The sequence below is a fragment of the Durio zibethinus genome, chromosome 12 (assembly GCF_047325235.1).
Source record: "Durio zibethinus cultivar Kanyao isolate XHJ-2024 chromosome 12, ASM4732523v1, whole genome shotgun sequence".
Taxonomy (NCBI): Eukaryota; Viridiplantae; Streptophyta; class Magnoliopsida; order Malvales; family Malvaceae; genus Durio; species Durio zibethinus.
In genome coordinates this window covers 9976940-9997467 of record NC_143173.1, presented here as the reverse complement: position 1 = coordinate 9997467, position 20528 = coordinate 9976940, and positions in this window count along the sequence as shown.

Sequence of the window (20528 nt, the reverse complement as noted above, 5' to 3'; positions counted from 1 at the left end):
TTCCACTTTACCTTCTCTTTGTATAGTAGGTGTTCTTTTTTTCTTAATCTATATTGTTAACTGAGCCTGTATTATATTATGAAGGTTTTTGTTTTCCCATTTTTAGTTCTTTCATTTGAATTGTTTTTACATTCTCACAAATGGGTATTTCTATTTAGCTATTACAATACCTTTTATGCTCATTTTTAGTTAATAATGTAGCTAGGTTTATTTTGTTTAATATAGTTTAGGATGTTAAAAATGATATTTATCTTTGATTTCCTTTTTCTTTTTTAGCCATTTTGATGTATTTGTTGGTCACATAATCTATTAAGGCTATAAGAGTTGGTGAACAAAAGTAGCAACTGTTGTAATGGTACTAGTTGTTAAGTTTGATAATTAAAAAAATGAAGGGGGTAGGCTAGCAAGAGAATCGGTTATAGGGAAAGAGGATTTAGTTAATCACATTGCTCAATGCATGTGAACCCACCCTTTTTAATGATTGTGAGCTATGTCTTGGGGTTCAAGTGGATATGCTCTTGCAGGTCTCTTACAGTTTCACCATGTAATGCTTAAAAAGTTGAGAGAATATAATTTCAGTTTTCTACTTTATACAATAAAGCATTCCTAACCATACTTGTTGCCTGTGTTAGGGCTACTTGTTGATTAAACAAAGGCATATCAACTAAAGGTTTAGCAGGTGATGGATTTGCACATTTAGCAGGTAATGGATTAATTTTTAGTATATTATCCAATGTATCTACATCAAATTTTTTGATGTAAGTATAATAGTTAAATAATTAATGTCACTTATTATAATGAAAATTATATAAGATAATTTTTTACTATTTATTGATTTTTTTTTGTTTGTGTTGTAGGAAAATAATGAAGAATAAATTTTATTAGGATCAACTATAGACTTCTAGCTTGGATTTCCATTTAGACATTATCATATTTGTAGACTAAAACTTTTTTTGTAATTATTTAGTTTTTTGGTAGGAAAATACTAGTATGATTTTATTGATAATTGTATTTTTTACATATTACTTTTGAGATTGGATTTAGGAAATTAAAAACATTATATATATTTCGTATTTTATTTATAATTATTGTCATCATTTTCTTTTATGTTTAAAATAAATGAGGTGATCACATTTTTATGTCACTATAATTATATTTTAATTTGAAACAACTTTTTAGAGATTATTATTTTGTAATTACAAGTGTAATTTTTTGTTACAATTTATTTTTTATTGTCACTAATGATGGTTTTTTTAAAAATTGACAAATTTTATTGTGACAATAACTAATTTATTAGTAACAATAGTGATAGCAAGAAATAATTTTAATATTTGTGACATAATTCATTCGACATTATTTTGATAAACACTAGTGAGGAAAATTTTGTTACTAATAAAAATAACATTAGTGATGATAGTTTTGTAACTATAGCAATATTTTTTTTCTTCACTCATGTTATTTGTTTAGTTATTTTATTATTAGAATAGGTATGCTTTGATTTGGTTCCTTGTTTTTGTTTTTGTTTTAGTAGGAATAAGGATGATTTAAGGGAGCTCAAAGGAATCTACAAGCTGTGGCCTCAAAAAGACAAAGATAAAGGAGTGTTTCTTTTCCCTAACTTTTTAAACTGTTTAATTAGAAATCATCTGAAATTCAAGTGTGAGGAAAGGGATCTCTTTTGTGCAAAATTTTTTTTTAAAATTTTTCAAATCTATTACCCTTAAAAATCTTTGTTTTTAGACCAAATTAATGTGCCTACAATCATGATAATGCTACTTTAGTTAAATTTTCATAAGTTGATCATGAGTGACTTAAGTGTAATCTTTGGACAAGTATGAATGTAGTGAAAGCATGAAATGATGTCTTGAGTATGCTTATCTTTGGACTGTTAATTTTCATGTCATGTGCATTTTAATCTTGATCTTTCACATGCATCAATTTTTGTGAAAAGTTATGTAAATGAAGTTACATAGAAATTAAAGGTGTGGATATGACTTTAGAATTTGCCTACTCAACCCTTAAGGTGAAATCCCAAAATGTACTTGACTTGAAAAGTGATTTAGGCCATCCTTGAATAGTTTGAGCCTTTTTATGCCCACCTATGAATAAATCATCCCTAGTACCTTACTTTAAGCGTAATAATCCTTTTTCTTGTTTAATTACACACATCAAATAAGCCTAAGCCTTTTATATGAATTATCTATCTTTTCCTCACCTAACCCACTATGATTATGTATGTTAAAGGACAAAATAAGAGAACTGGTTACATTCACGACAAGAAATAGTATTTTTAGTGGAGAAAAAAATTGTCACTCAAAGTATAAAATTTAGTCACTCAAATTTATAGTGACCAAGTCGTTACTTGTCGTTATCACTATTGTACTAGTGACGATATTTATTAAGTCACCATAATAGTTTTTTTTTTTCGTGACATAAATTTTGACACTAAAAGTATTAGAATATGTGACTAAAATAAGTTGTCAAAATAGCTCAATTTATAGTGACTATTTTTTCGACACTAAAAGAATGAAAATAGTGACAAAAAAGATGTCACAATAATACGGTTGTATTAAGAAAGTGTTGCCTTTAAAAAATACAGGCGGCATGATTTTGAAGGATTTGGTTTAACACTTTTTCCAATGAAAGTTTTTTTTTTTTCCTTAGGGTAGAGGAGCATATATTATAAAAGAATGGTATTGTGCTGGTGGAAGGTCAATAGGATTAAAGGTATACATGGATGTTGAACTAAAAGGTTGCTCTTGACTATTTTCCCGTGGATAATTGGGATGGCCCTCCTAACCTTGAGTGTAGGTTTTCCATAATAATACTATTCTTTATCTTGATTCCTATCACTATAATATTTCCCACCATAGATTTGAAAATTATCAAATGGTTTTTTGACTGAATGGACATGACTAAGATTATGACTTTTTTCAAGAACATCTATCTTTTCCACTAAAGAAGCCATATGTACAGTTATAGTTGCAATGGGGTGTAAGTCATACCTTTCATAAGCACTCCCAATTCTTAGATTTTGGAATGGCAATTGAATATGGGAATAATCAAATGATGGCTTGATATAGTCCCAAAAAGTTATGGCTTTATTGTAATAAAAGTTAGACATAAGAGGAGCAAAAGAAAGAACATATTAAAACAAGAAAATAAAAATCTAAATTACAAAGTGAATGAATTGGTGTTGATATTGGTCTTCTAGCACCAAAATAATCCCTGACAACAATACCAAAAACTTGATTACTTATTATTGCCTGCAAGTAAACGGGTTGCATCTAAGTAATAAAAAGTGAGTAGAGTATCGTTCCTTCAAGAATTATAGAATGGTTGATGAAAGCAAGTACCAAAATGAGTATTTTGACTTTATATTTAGACAATCAAAAAATTGTTGGAGATTGGATTGAAAGCAAAACTAGAGTACTTCAAAATGTAAATGTCAATTACAAAGCTAAATAAGATAGGAAATTGCTAGCAATGGGAGTGGCCAAATAGCATAAGAAAAGAAAAGAACAATGTTGCAAAGAAGCATAATGGGAAACAAGTAAGGAAACCGATTGCTTTTGGAAAAATAAGTTTGGTCGAATGTATAGAAATGTAAAGGGCAAGTGCAAGTAATGTAAAAAACAAACCAAAAACTTAAAGAATGCTTGAAAGTAAATTTGAATGCTTAAAATGTAAATGAAGAAAGCTTGAGGAAAACTTGAAATAACTTGTATTGAAATAAGAAAGCTTTAAATAAAAAATGTTGGCTAGTTTATCACCTTAACTGAATGAAAATAAAAGAAATACAAGAAAACTTAATTGAAAATTGAAACTAAAAGGAAAAAAGAAAAATGGAATAAGGTATAATGGATTATGGATTCTCCACAAGTGAGCTTTATTTACAATATACGACTTGGGTTGAGGGGACGAACCTAGAAATTTTCACTTAAGCCTAAACTCTTTTTAATTTGAAAATATGATCTTGAATTTCAATTGGGTTAACCGAATGGATGAAACTTTCTTGTGTGAGGAAGAGCTTTTGTGGTCAAATAAAGCTCTTGATTAGTTTACTTGTGCTGCCCATGCTTAAGTGTCCATGACATATCAACCACATTATGAATTTTGAATGAAGATGTGATAGATTTGGCTGGATTTTGAATTTAAGTGTGTGATCTTCTTGATTCTTTCAAGTAGCTTAAAACTCTTTTGAATTTGAAAGAGTCCTCTTGCACCAATCTTTTTGCTTTGGCAGAACATGTTAACCTACACCATTGAGCTTTTTGGTTTACGTACAACATGGTTTACATTTTTTCAACTTTGCATGAATTAAAGTTGTCCTCTTATATGCATGGTCAAATAGATCTTCAAGCTTTGATTGAATGCATTGATCATCACCTTTGCATGCATTTTATGGTTCTCATGCATGGTTACCTTCCTTATCACCTTAGCATGGTTTGCATGGTTTTAGCTATTTTCATACAATTTGTCTAATTTTTTCATACAAACCTAAAAATCAAGATTTTAACACATGAAGGCATAAAATGAATTGAATCCATAAAAATTTTCAAAATTGAAAGACAAAAATGGCTTATAAAAAGTTAATTGCTTCTTTCTATGAGACTACAAGTAAACAGGTTACATTTAAGTAATAAGAGTGGGAGTAAGGTTTGTCATTCCCTTAATGACTATATGATGGTCCCAGATCAAGTATTGAAGTTATGCCTTTTAACTTTATATCTAGATGGCTAAAATTTTTATGGATTGAAATGAACACAAAGAAGCTTGAAAATGTAAAGGCAAAATAACCAAACAAAATAAAAAAAAATTGTAATAAATAAACTTGGAACTTTAATAGAATCGAATGCTTCAAAATGAAAAATAAAAGTGGCAAAATGTTCTTAAAAGAACAAAAGTGATTGCAAAATTAAAAGTAAAAATGAAATATTTCAATAGAAAGGAAAATGAACCGAAACTAAATGAGTGCACAAAAAGTAATCAAAACTAAAAGCTTTATAAAGAACACTAGATTGCTTGAGAGTGAAATAAGAAAAACAATTTGCTTCAAAAGAAATAGATTTTGCATAAACATAAAAGAGATAGCATTGAAAAAAAGTTGAAAAAATAATAACAAAGGCTACGTTGTCACTTTAGCCAAATGGAAAAGAAAATAACGAAAAAAATAAACTAAAGAAAGAAAAATGGAAGAAGGGATGAGAGAAGGATCCTTTACAAGTGAAATTCATGACATATTTATAGCGAAAGGTTCAGCCAAAGGATGATGAACCTAGACATTCTTTAACTTTGGAAGGTGATTAATTTGATTTCTACTAGTTTAGGAATTTTTCATGAATGAGATTGATTTGGTCTAGCTGAAATTGAGTTCCATTAATTTAAGAATCTTCATGAATGAGTTTCATTCTTGTTAGGCTAAAATTAACTCTTGCATTTAGCCTACCATTACCGGCCTTTCTTCAAATCAATATGATTTGTAATTCAAGAAAAAGATTTAGCCAAATTAAAAACCATATTTGGGGGACTCAGTAAATTAACATTTAAAAGATTATATTTCTTTTACTTTTCACTAATCATGGGATTGTTTAGAATTTACGAGAATCACTCTTGCATTTCATTTTAGCTTTGGCTGAATATCATTTGGATCTCATGGGCTTTTTGGTTCAAGTTAAGCTAGACATGATTACCACATTTGCATGGATCACTCATATTTGCATGCAAGGCCTCATCTTGTCACCTTCGCATGGTTTGAATGCATTTTAGCATTTGCATTAATTAATTTCTTCATAAAAACCTAAAAATTACCATTTTACATCATTATTGAGCAAAATTCATGAAACTTTTCAAAATTTTAACTTTCAAATGATATGTAAATAGCTATAAATTATAAGGTTATCACAACCCACACTTAGCTTTTTGCTTGTCCTCAAGCAAAATCCTTAAGTTATTAATACATAGATGTGCTTATAATTAACATTTTATAAGTTGTCAATCATGCACTATAGTATAATGTCAAGATAGTTGTGAACACGTTAGACATAAAACTTAATCATAAGCAAGCTTTTATTTTCATGCAACTTTCATGTACATGTAATCAATCTTTCTCTAATCTATGCATGCAATCTAAGAAAAAAATATGTAAAATATGCCATCACATATTGAATCAAAGATAAAGCATACTTCATAGGTTTACTTTCCTCATTTCCTCTTTACTAATGTAGACTTATATACTTGACTTAAGATCAATAGGTCTTTATTGGCTTATAATGTAAGGATTGGGTTAAAGTAATAAAAAGGGATAAATTTTAAGTTTAAAACCTTTTGCTTAGACTTAGACTTGAGAGCTTTTATAAGGCCTAAAGCATCTTTATTTCATTTTTTTTTCCATAACCATTTTCAGCTTTTTATTTCTTTGCCATTTTTTGTTTTTTCTTCTTTTCCTTTCTCTTTTTTTTTTCTTATTTTTCTTTGCCTTGCACCTTTCTTCTTCCCAAATATGACTTGTTCTTTTTTCTTGTTCATAACATACATAAAAAATGTGGGTTGGGTAAGAAAAAGAGGTAATTCATGAGAAAAGAGCTTGGGCTTATTTGATATGGGTAAATAAAAAAGAAAAATGACTATTAGGCTCAAAGTAAAGGTACTAAAGATGATTTATTCATGGGTAGGCTTGGAAAAGGCTCAAACGATCCAAGGATGGCCTAAATCATGTCTTAAGTCAAGTATAGCCTAGGATTTTATCTTAAGGGTGAGTAGGTAAATTCTAAAGTTATGCTTATGCCTTAATTCTTTACGCAATTTTATAATCACATTACTTTTCACATAGATTTATACATGTTAAATATCAAGATTAAAATGCACAAGCAATGAAAATTAACAATCCAACAATTAGTGTATTTAAGATTTGATTTCATGTTTTCATAGCATTCATACTTTTCTTCAAAATTATACATAAATCACTTATGAATACTTGTGAAAGATCAACTAAGATTGCAACATAGTGATTGAAGGCACATCAATTTGGTTTGGAAATAAAGATTTTAAGGTAACCTTTTTGAAAAAATTTTGACAAAAGATTTTAACACAAAGATTTCTCTTCCTCTCACTTGAATTGTATAACAATTAAAAGTTTAGGATCAAGGAAAACTTCACTTTCTTTGTTTCTTTAAATCGAGTGGTTTGGCTTCTTTATTTGTCCTTTCTCCATTTTTATTCCTAAAACAAAACAAAACAAACAAACAAGATCAAGGCATATGTATTTTAACTAAATAAAGAAAACATAAACTTAATATTAGCGTAAAAGTTGGGTTACCTCCCAAGTAGTGACAATTTTAGTCAGGCTTGACCTAGCCAAAAATATAAAAGGTTACATAATTACTTCACACTTAATAATAGCATCTATCCATTTAATGGTCTTGCTGCTCACCTCATTATGAACATTAGGCTCTATAGGGCAGTGTTGCTTAATTATTGTGGATAATTTCCCACCTTTATCAATGCCTATAGTACAACTAGTTTATGATAAGTAGGCACTAACTTTAATATCAGTGAGAAAGGTACATCCATGGAAAACATAGGGTTAGTCTTTAAGGTTAAAGGTTCCTCCATGGTTAGTCTAATCAAAGTGGGTGATGTGTTTCCTTTTCTTTAAACTTAACAAGGGTTTTTAGAAACATCAAGCACATTTTCAATTCTAAATCATAATCTTCATAAGGTTGGTGAATTGTAATGGTGGATTATAAGGCTCAGGTTTAACTTTAGTGGGACCAATGTTAGATTCCTCAAAATGTTAAATATACTTGATTCTACTTCTATAGTATAAGAATGATCTTCCACTTCCACCATATCTTTGTCCACCATCCTAACAAATGTTGGCAAATCAATCATAATAGACACCTCATCATCTTACTCTTTTTTAACTGATTCCTTTTCAAAGCACTCTTCTTTAGTTCTTTTTACAAAACTCAAAAAGTTAACCACCACTGGTTTATCTATTAGGTCTTCATCATTGTCATTAGCAATACACATTACTTCTCATTTCCTTTGATAATCATTTAATATGCACTCCACTTCATCGAACCAACTTGGATCTGCATGTTTGTTAAGGCTTTTAAATTGGCAGTTTGGGTTTTAAAGAGGATGGCATAATTTCGGATAAATTCTGTAAAAGTTTCATCAAGGGAAGGTTTTGCTTCATGAAAAAGAGATGGTAGGTCATATGGTGGATGAGAGTATAACTGTGATAGAAGGTTCATAAGATAGGATATGGAATTGAATGTTGGCTTTTAATTATTCATTTATGGATAACTAGGCTGACTCTCCAAACCTTGAGTTTAGGTGTTTGGATAATAGTAGGATTGGTTATCTTGACACCTATCACTATCATATTTCCCCTATAACCATGGCAATTGTAAAATGTCCTCTGAACTAACTGAAAATGTTTAAGATTACTCTTTCTTTTAAGAGAATCTATATTTTCAACCAAAAAAGCAAGTTGTGAGGTTATTATTAAGAAACGATCTTCATTATACTTTCACTATTGCACCATGGCCTAGGATTTTGGAATGGTGGTTAAATGTAGGAATACTTGACATAGTCCCTAAATGTTCTAACCTTACTGTAATAAAAATTAAACATAAAGGAAGAAAAAGAAAGAATACATTAGAACAATGCAAAAAAAAATCTAGATTACAAAGTTAAGAGGAAAGTTATCAATATTGGCTTTAGCACATCAATAGTCCTCGATAATAGCACCAAAAACTTAATTGCTTCTTTTTATGAGAATGTAAGTGCACAGGTAGTATCCAAGTAATAAGAGTAGGAATACGTTTGTCATTTTCTCAAGGACTAAATGATGGTACCAAATCAAATAGTATGGTTATGCCCTTTAACTTTATATCTAGATGGCTGAAATTGTCGTGGATTAAAATGAACACAAAGAAGCTTGAATATGTAAAGGCCAAAAAAAGAAACGAAATAGGAATTTTGTTAGCAATGGTTTAGGCCAAGTGGAACAAAGTAAAGAAAACAAAATTGCAACAAAATAAATTTGAAACTTTATTGAAAACGAATGCTTTGAAATGAAAAATGAAAGTGGCCAACTGTTCTTAAAAGAACAAAAGTGATTGCAAACCTAAAAGTGAAAACCAAATGCTTCAACAAAAATAAAAGTGAACCAAACTAAATTAAGCTCACAAAGATTAATCAAAACTCAAAGCTTTATAAAGAACACTAGATTGCTTAAGATTGAAATAAGAAAAACAATTTGCTTCAAAAGAAAAAGATCTTGGATAAACATAAAAGAGACTTAATATTAAAAAAAATTTGAGAAAACAATAACAAAGGCTAAGTTGTCACCTTAGCCAAATGGAAAAGAAAATAACTAAAAAAATAACTAAAGAAAGAAAAATGGAAGAAGGAACAAGAGAAGGATCCTTTACAAGTGAAATTCATGACCTATTTATAGCACAGGGTTTGACCATAAGATGATGAACCTAAACATTCTTAACTTTGAGAGGTGATTAATTTGATTTCCCACAATTTAGGAATTCTTCATGAATAAGATTGATCTTGTCTAGCCAAAATTAAGTTCCACTGATTTTGTAATTTTCATGGATGAGATTGATTCTTGTCAACTGAAATTAACTCTTGCATTTAGCCCACCATTGCAACCCTTTCTTCAAGTCAATATGATTTGTCATTCAATAAAGAGATTTGGCCAAATTAAAGACCATATTTAGGGGATTTAACAAATCAACTTTTAATGACCATATCTGTTTGATTTTGCACTAATCATGGTATTTTTTTAGAATTTACAAGAATCACTCTTGCATTCCATTTTAGCTTTGGTCAAATATCATTTGGTACCCATGGGCTTCTTGGTTCATGTTAGGCTGAAAATGATTACCACCTTTGCATGGTACACTCATTTTTGCATACATGGCCTCATCTTGATTCTTTTGCTTAGATTTTAGCATTTACCTTCAAAGTAATTAATTTCTTCATGCAAACTTGAAAATCACAATTTTACATCATTATTGAGCAAAATTCATGAAAAATTTTAAACTTTTAACTTTTAAATGATATGTAAATAGGTATAAATTATAAAGTCATCACACCCCTGCACTTATTTTTTTACTTGTCCTCAAGAAAAACCTTTAAGTTATTAATGCTAACAGTCACATAGATGCGCTCATAATTAACATTTCACAAGTTAACAATCATGCATTATGGTATAATGTCAAGATTGTTATGAACATAATTAGACATATTACTCAATCATAAGTAAGCTTTTATTTTCATGCAACATTCATGTATATGTAATCAATGTATCTCTAATCTATGTCTACAATCTAAGCAACATATTGAATCAAAGATAAAGCATACTTCATATGTTTACTTTCCTTATTCCTACTTTACTGATGTATGCTTACATACTTGACTTAACATCAATAGGTCATTTTTAGCTTGTAATGCAAGGCTTGGGTCAAGGAAGGAAAAAAAAAATTTTAGGCTTAGAACCCTTTGGTTATCTAGACTTGGATTTGAGAACTTTTACAAGGCTTGAGGTAGTTTTATTTCAATTTTTTTTAACACAACCATTTTCAACTTTTTTTTGCCATTTTGGCTTTTTTTCCTTTTTTTCTTTTTTTCAATTTTTTCTTTGCCTTGCACCTCCTTTCCTCCTAAATATGACTTGTTCTATTTTTTTATCCCTAACATACATAAGCAATATGGGTTAGGTAAGAAAAAGAGGTAATGCATGAGAAAAGGGCTTAGGCTTATTTGATATGAGTAAATAAACAAGAAAAAAGATAATTAGGCTCAAAGTAAAGGTACTAAGCATGATTTATTCATGGGTGGACTTGAAAAATGCTCAAATGGTCCAAGGATAGCCTAAATCATGTCTTGATTCAAGTATAGCCTAGGATTTTACCTCAAGGGTGAGTAGGTAAATTTTAAAGTTATGCTTATGCCTTAATTCTTCACATTACTTTTCACAAAGATTTATGCATGTTAAAGATCAATTTTAAAATACACATGCAATAATTAACAATCTAACAATTAGCATACTTAAGATTTCATTTCATGTTTTCACTGAATTCATACTTGTCTTCTAAGTTATACTTAAGTCACTTATGAATACTTATGAAAGATCAACTAAGATTACAACATAATGACTGAAGGAATATCAACTTGGTTTGAAAACAAAGATTTTAGGGTAACATTTTTGAAAATTTTTTGATAAAAGATTTTAGCACAAAGATTTCCTTCCCCCACACTAGAATCGTATAACAATTAAAAGTTTAGGGGAGTTTTCCTTTATCCTAAACTTTTAGAATTAAAAATTACATTTTCTATCTTTATTCTTAAAACAAAACAAAACAAAACAAAAAATGATCAAGGCATACCCATTCTAACAAAATAAAGAAAACATAAGCTTAACAATTAACCTAAAAGGCGATAGCTTTCCAAGCAATGCCATTTTTAATCAAGCTTGACCTTACCTAAAATCTAAAATGTTACATAATTACTATACACTAAACACCAACATCCATTGATTTAAAAGTCTTTCTTCTCACCTTATTATTAATATTGGGCTTTACAAGGCAGTGGTGGTTAATTGTTATGGCTAAATTTCTCATCTCTATCAATGTCTTTAGTACAATTGGACTATGGTAGGTGGGCACTGGCTTCAGTACCAGTGAGAAAGGTACAACCATGGAAAATATAGGGTTAGTCTTTAAGGTTAAAAGTTCCTCCACGGTTGGTATAATCAGAGTGGGTGATGTGTTTTCCTTTTCCTTAAACTTGACAAGGGTTTTTTAAAAGTTCAAGCACATTTTCAACAAAACAATCCTAAACAACATGCTTCTCCACTTTATTCAATTCCAAATCATGATTTTCATAGGGTTAGGGAATTAGCAAGGGTGAACTGTAAGTCTCAAGCTCAACTTTAGTGGGACCAATATTAGATTCCTCATGAATGTCCGATAAACTTGATTCTACTTCCATGGTATAAGAATGATCTTCCACTTTCACCACATTTTTGTCCACCATCCTAACAAATGCTGGCAAATCAATCACAATAGGTACCTAATCATTTTGCTTTTTTGTGGCTGATTCCTCTTTAAAGTACTCATTTTCAAGCCTTTTTACAAAACTCGACAAGTTAATTGGTTCATCCATTAAGTCTTTATCATTGTCATTAGCAATATACACCACTTCTCCTTTCCTTTGATAATCCTTTAATATGCACTCAACTACACTCAACCAACTTGGATCTACATGTTTGTTAAGGCTTTTCAAATTGACAATTTGGGTTTTAAGGAGGATGGCTTGATATTGGATGAATTATGCGAAAGTTTCATCAAGAAAAGGTTTCGTTTCTTGAAGAAAAGATGGTGGGTCATATAGTGGATGAGAGTATGGTTGTGATGAAAGGTTCATAGGATAGGATATGAAATTGAATGATGGCTCTTGACCATTCCCCTAAGGATAACTGGGTTAATTTTCTAAACCTTTAGTGTAAGTGTTTGGATAATAGTAGGATTGGTTATCTTGAAACCTATCACTATCATATTTCCCCATAAGCATGACAACTATAAAATGTGCTCTAAATTGATAAAACATGTTTAAGATTATGCTTTCTTTCAAGAGCATCTATCTTTTTGACTAAAGAAGTAAGTTGTCAGATTATTGTTGAGAAAGGGTCTTCATTATACCTTTCGCTATTGCACTATGGTCTAAGGTTTTTGAATGGTAGATAAATGTGATAGTACTCAGCATCGTCCCCAAATGTTCTAGCCTTACTGTAATAAGAAATTGAAATAAGAAAAATGTTTGCTTCAAAAGAAAAAGATCTTGCATAAACATAAAAGAGACTTAATATTGAAAAAAAGTTAAGAAAACAATAACAAAGGCTAAGCTATTGCTTTAGCCGAATGGAAAGAAAATAACTTAAAAAATAAACTAAAAAAAAGTGGAAGAAGGGATGGAGGAAAGATCATTTACAAGTGAAATTCATGACCTTTATATGGCACAAGGTTTGACCAAAGGGGGATGAAACTAGATATTCTTAACTTTGAAAGGTGATTAATTTGATTTCCCTTGATTTAAGAATTCTTCATGAATGAGATTGATCTTATCTAGTCAAAATTGAGTTCCAGTGATTTAAAAGTCTTCATGAATGAGATTGATTTTTGTTATGGCGAAATTAACTCTTGCATTTAGCCCACCATTGCCGCCCTTTTTTCAACTCAATATTATTTGTAATTCAAAAAATAGATTCAACCAAATTAAAGACCATATCTGCTTAATTTTGCACTAATTATGGGATTATTTAAATTTTACAAGAATTACTCTTACATTCTATTTTAGCTTTGGTCGAATATCATTTGTGTGAGGGGCATTTAATGGTAAAAACGGTATATTGGTCTTTTTCTCCTATTAAGACCCCTAGTGTCACGGGCTTTGACCTTAGACTCAGAATCCGTGCGACCTTAGGCTTGGAATCTCCTCCTTTATGCCTAAGTCAGCTAAAATACAAGGTGCGGGTACTAGAACAACAGAAATGACTGATTATACAAGTTAAAGGGAAACAGGATAAGAAGGAAGAATTCGAGAAATGCTCTTGTATTCACTGAAACAGAAGTGTTTGATGGTGTACAAATGAGGGTGGAGCAGCCCTCTATTTATAGTTAAGGCTCCAACTACAACTTAATAGCAATATCCCTAGAATAAATTCTAAAATCAAGGGATTATACAGATTACAATCAATCAGGATGCTAACTCTTAATTTTTAAGGTCAACTAAATCTGCCAGGATGCTCCTGCCTGCTTCTAGAAGCTTTCCTTGCATGTCCAGCACCTTGGGCCCTTCTAGATATGGTGCGGGCAGCTTGTATGCCAGGCTTTGGTCTCACGGGCTAGCCTGCAAGTCGGGCGGGTGTTCTGAACTCGTTTGCTAGGCTTTGCACACAGATACCCGCCAGCAATCCTGGTCTGCAGGCCTCAACCTCTGGCTCGCTTGCTGGTGTGCCTGATGTGCCTGGCGCACTCGCCCAGGGCGTGACATTCTCCCCCACCTGATTACGTAAAACCCTTGTTACGTCTTTTGCATGGTACTGCCTGATCTGGTCCTCGAACTGCCATAAGTCATCTTCTGGTTCCCAGCTCGCCTCACTGTCTGGAAGTCCCTTCCAGCGCACCAAGTACTCTTGTCTTGGTTAATAGTTCTTCCGTTTCACCTCTCGGTCAGCTATGATGCTGTGGACCTCCTTCTCATATGAGGCCCTTGCTCCCAATGGCGTAGGTTTTGACTCTGCCCGTCCTGGATCTCCTTTATCCTCATAAAATGGCTTGAGCATGCTCACATGGAACACCGGGTGTACCTTCACCTTGACTGGCATATCCAGCTTGTAGGCAACCATGCCTACCCTCTTGACTACTCGAAAAGGTCCCTCACACCTCCGGACTAGGCCTTTGTGTAGCCCCCTGTGGCACACAATGGGATGTAGTTTCACCAACACCAAGTCTCCAACCTGAAACTGCATGTCTCACCTATTCTGGTCTGCCCACTTCTTCGACCTCTTGGCCGCCTTGTGTAGACAAACTTTGGCCAAGTCAATTTGCTCCTGCCATGCCTTGGCAAACTTGTATGCTGTTGGATTCGGTCCTATATAACCTGTAGCAATTGAACCGGGTGTTAGTGGTTGTTACCCTGTCACAACTTCAAATGGGCTCTGGTTCGTTGCCTCGCTCTTTTGCAAGCTATAAGAAAACTACACAATATCTAACAGCTTTAGCCAGTCCCTTTGTGTGGCACTCACATAGTGCCTGGGGTAGACCTCCAATAGTCCATTCACTCGTTCTGTCTGCCCATCGGTCTGCGGATGCATGCTGGTGGAAAAGTTCAAGTCTGACCCCAACAGTTTGAACAACTCAATCCAAAACCTGCCCATAAATCGCCCATCCCGATCACTAACAATGGTCATCGGCACTCCCAGTACTTAACCATGTTTTTCAGGAACAATCGAGTTGCCTTCTCGATTGGGCACTCCTTAGTTGCTAGAATGAAGATTCCATACTTGGAAAACCTGTCCATCACTACCATGATGCTTTCAAACCCTTCTATTTTGGGTAGATTGACTATAAAGTCCAAAAAAACACTCTCCTATGGTCACTCTGGCATTGGCAATGGCTCCAAGAGATCGCCTGGTTTCTTAAGCTCCACTTTGTCCTGTTGGCACACAAGAAAAATCTTCACATAGGCCTTCACATCGTCCCTCATGTATGGCCAGTAGTACCGATCCTCGATCAGCCCCAAGGTGTGGCTCACTCCTGGGTGTCCAGCCCACCTTGAATCATGACATTCTTACAAAACTTCCTTACGAAGCTTTCCGTGTTGCGGCACAAACAGTCTACTACCCCTGGTGTACAGCAAACCATCCTGCAACCAAAATCGTCTAGTCTTACCTTGCTGGGCGTACTCCATCAAAGCCTTGGCTGTAGGATCATGTGCAAGTCCCTTATTGATGCACTATACCAGTGACCCCTCTGGTTGGCTAATGGTAGCAAGGTTAGCCTTCATGCTCAGGGCGTCTGCCACTAGGTTCGCCTTCATGCTCAGGGCGTTTGCCACTAGGTTCGCCCACCCTGGCTTGTACTCCATCTGAAAGTCAAATTCTGTAAGAAAATCTTGCCATCTCGCCTACTTGGGGGATAGCTTCTTCTGCGTTTGAAAGTAACTGGTCACCACATTGTCCATCCTCACCATGAACCTCGACCCCAACAGGTAATGGTGCCAAGTTCGCAAGTAGTGCACCACTGCAGTCATCTCTTTCTCTTGGACCGTCTACTTACGTTCAGTCTCGTTTAGCTTCCTATTCTTAAACGCGACTGGACGTCCCTCCTGCATTAACATGCCTCCTATAGCAAAGTTTGATGCATCCATATGCACCTCATACGGCTTGGCATGGTCTGGCAAGGCCAAGACTGGCTCTTTGGTCACAACCCGTTTCAACCTGTCAAAGGTTTCCTGGCACCCTGCGCTCCACTCCCATGCTTTTTTTTTCTTGAGCAAGTCAGTCAATGGCATGGCTATTGCTGAGTGACCTTTGATAAAGTGCCTGTAGTAGTTAACCAGCCCAAGGAACGATCTTAACTCAGTGACCTTGGCTGGCGGTTACCACTCCAGGATGGCGTGTATCTTGCCTTCATCCATGCGTATCTTGCCACCTCTCACTATGTGGCAAAGGAATGGGATCTCCTACTGGGCGAATGAGCACTTTTCCCTCTTGACAAACAGCTTATGCACCCATAACACCTCGAACACCTATCTCAAGTGGTCTACATGCTCTCCTAAAGTCTGGCTGTAAATCACAATGTCGTCCAAATAAACCACAACAAATCGATCAAAGAATGACTGAAGTACCTTGTTCATAAGGGTGCAAAATGTTGCTGGGGCATTCGTGAGTCTGAAAGGCATCACCAAGAACTCATACGAACCATACTGAGTGACACATGCTGTCTTTGGCTCATCTCCCTCCATGATCCTGACTTGGTAGTAGCCTGACCTCAAATCCAGCTTAGTGAACCACCTTGCACTCCCAAGTTGGTCGAACAAGTTCGCAATGAGTGAGATGGGGTACTTGTTCTTGATGGTCAGATTGTTCAAAGCCTGATAGTCTATGCACAGCCACAACGACCCATCATGCTTGAGCTGAAATAGAACCGGTGCACCATAGGGTGCCTTCGATGGCCTGATGAAGCCAGCATCAACTAACTCTTTGAGCTATTTCCTTAACTCCTCTAACTCTGGTGGAGACATTCGGTAAGGGGCTCTAGCTGGTGGCTTGGCCTCGGACACCAGCTTGATCTTGTGGTCCACCTCTCTCTTAAGTGGTAGTTTGCTAGGCAGCTTTACGAGCATCACATCACTAAAGGTCTTCAGCACTTTTAGCACCTCTAAGGGTGACTCGATCTCCTTCTCCCTTGGCTCATCATATTTCAGGGCTGCCAAGAAGGTGTCTTCTTATCTACTTACCTCTTTGGTAAATTGGATGGCTGACACCACCTGCGACCCAACTCCAGACCCTCTCCTCAATGGCACTAGGCATTGGCACCGTGCATCCAAGATGCAAACACAATCGGCCAAAAACACAAGGAGGGCGTTAATCCAAACAAAGAAATCTAACCATTCACAAACTCATAGTCATCAAGGGGTATTACCTCTATGGTCTCCTTACCTTTCTAGTCTCTAAGCTGCAACTCCACTCCCCGTGCTACTCCAATGGCTGGAAGTTCCTTGAAGTTCACCATTTTAATGGTACCAGTCCTTTTTTGTACCTTCAGTTTGAGTTTTTGGGCTTCATCACCTGAAATAAAAAGATGTGAGGCACCTGTGTCCACCAGTGCACTCACCTTTTGACCCGCAACCATCAGATCCGTAAACATCAAGCCCTTTGGCTTACGGCTCCCTTTATTCTGGACAGCATTGAGCACCAACGACCCAAGCTTTGTTGCCCCTGACTCTGGCTCCTCATCAAATTCCTTGTCTACAGCAGCCAGCTTGCCCTTCTGCGGGCAATTGCGCGCTATGTGGCTCCCTCCACATAGGTAGCATACTAGTGGCTCTCGATCCCCCTTTTCTTTCCACTTACCTGCTGGTGGCTTCCTCTCGCCATCCTTGGTTGAACGGTCTCGGTCTCCATCCTTGGATTGCTTTTTTCGGTCCCTATCGTCCCTACTCTTACCTTTAGGCTTGAAAGACTCGAACTTGTTCAGAGGCTTGAACTCTATCAAGGCCTCGGCAGTAGTCATGGCTTTAGCCAAGTCATGAACTCCTCTCCTTTGTAGCTCATGCTTTACCCACGACTTCAGTCCATCCATGAAAGCAAATAAGGCATCCTTCTCACCTAGATCTGAGATCTGTAGCATCAATTCAGAGAATTTTTGGACATACTCCCTTATGTCCCCTTGCTGGCTAAGTCGACGTAACTTTGCCCGTGCCTCATCATCGGCATACTCCGGGTAAAATTGCTCTCTGAACTCCTTTTGGAACTCTGCCCAGGTTTCAATCTTGGCGCTCCCACGCCTGACATCATCACACCTGCGCCTCTACCACAATAAGGCTACATTAGTGAGATACATAGCAGCGGTGCTTACCTTTATCACCTCATCTTGTATGCCCATGGCCTGAAAGTACTGCTCCATACCCCAAAGGTAGCTGTCTACTTTCTTGGCTGCCCTAGTCCCCTTGAACTCCTTAGGCTTGGGGACATCCAATCTGGATTTGGACACTCAGGCAAACATGCCATTCCCAATGGCAGTCTTGCAAGCAATAAGCTCACTGGTAAGCTCTTCCATCCGCTGACACATGGCCTCAATGCCATCGCGCAAGGTCCGCACTTCAGCCTCCAAGGTCTGATTCCTTTTAGTGAACACGTCCAAGCCTTTCTTGAGAGCAGCTTTCAGCTCACTTTGGATCTCCTCCCCCATGGAGTCTAGCGATGCAATGTGAGTCTCTACTTTCTCAAGCTTTTCCCACATGTCACCCATGGTCACCTCCACCTTGGCTAGCCTACAGTCTATGGTAGACCAGATATCTCTAGAACTGGTTTTCTTGCCTCTTTCACGGCCATGCTCTTGGGCCTCTGGTTGTTGGCTAGCAACATCGCTTTGCGATGTCATCTCTTCAATCATGATCTAACCTGCACAACACAAACACGTAGAATCAAACTTGCTCTGATACCAACTGTCACAGGCTCCGAACTTAGACTCAGAATCCGTGTGGCCTTAGGTTTGGAATCTCCTCCTTTATGCCTAAGTCAGCCTAAAACACAAGCGTGTGGGCACTAGAACAACGGGAAGGGCTGATTACGTGAGTTAAAGAGAAACAGGATAAGAAGGTAGAATTCTGGAAATGTTCTTGTATTCACTAAAATAGAAGTGTTTGATGGTGTACAAATGAGGGTGGAGCAGCTCTCTATTTATAGTTGAGGCTCCAACTACAACTTAATGGTAATATCCCTAGAATAAAGGCTAAAATCAAGGAATTATACATATTACAATCAATCAAGATGCTAACTCCTGATTTTTAATGTCAACCAAATCTGCCATGATGCTATTGCTTGCTTCCAGAAGCTTCCCTTGCGTGTCCAGCACCTTGGGCCCTTCTGGATATGGTGCGGGCAGCTTGTATGCCAGGCCTTGGTCTCACGGGTTGGCCTGCAAGTCGGGCGGGCGTTTTGAACTCGTTTGCTAGGCTTTGCACGCAGATATCCGTTAGCACGCCTGGTCTGCGGGCCTCAACCTCTGGCTCACCTGCTGGTGCGCCTGATGTGCCTGGCGCACCTACCCAGGGTGTGACACTAGCACATAGCCAAAGGTTTTTTAGACATTTTTGCCAACCTGACCTAATATGCTTAGTACCACATCAGCTCGACCATGTCATTATTGGTCTTCACTAGTCCCTCACCTCTTATCTATAAATGGAGACATCCAGGCATTGTTAAAAAAGGTTCCCCCTAATCCTAATTCCTTATCTTTCTCTTTTTTTGACCTTTTCTCTGACTTATGTGTCAAAATACAAATACAAGAAACACTCCCTCCTTTTATCTTTAATCGTTTTTCTCTTTTGTCCTTCCAAGAACACCCCCACATCAGAGCTTGGTGTAAATATTTTTCCTGCTAGTTAAAGGCTTTTCCATTCACTAGCAGAGCATGAAATAATGCCACCTAGGAAGAGAACTTTGGAGCAAAGGGAGATAGCCATTTTAGTTGGAATAGAAACACACTGTAGCTAGCATTTGGATTGACTTACCCCACAACAAGCTCATTTGACCATGGAGCAGTTCCAGGCCTTGACCAAGTAGATACACACCCTTAAACAAATGTTACAGACCATAACCCCACCACAAGTTTTAAAAGTGCTAGATTTAGTTACCCTTGGCCGATAAGCTACAAAAAGACAACCAAGTTATGAAGAGATGGAGGCTTCTTTGGCCTTAAAAGAAAAAGAGCATAACACCCTAACTTGTCACTACCTTAGCCATAACATGACGCATGCCACAACCACAAGTTTTAAAAGTGCTAGATTTAGTTACCCTTGGCCGATAAGCTACGAAAAGACAACCAAGTTATGAAGAGATGGAGGCTTCTTTGGCCTTAAAAGAAAAAGAGCATAACACCCTAACTTGTCACTACCTTAGCCATAACATGACGCATGCCACAACCTAAAAAGCCAAACAAACAAATATCGAGCCACAGTTTAACAAAAACTCAAAAGCTCAAATGCAAGCTATAGAGAAAAAGCTAAAGCTAAAAACAATGGCCTTTAAGGACAAGTTTAAAATTTTGGAAACCTTACCCTTTACTGAAGAGGTTAACAAAACCATGCCTCCTAAGGGGTTTAAAATGTCGACCTTAGAAACTTACGATGGTACTTTTGGCTTCTTTGATTATATGAAATTTTATAAAACTAACATGATAATGCAAGGCATGAATGAAACTTTGATGTGT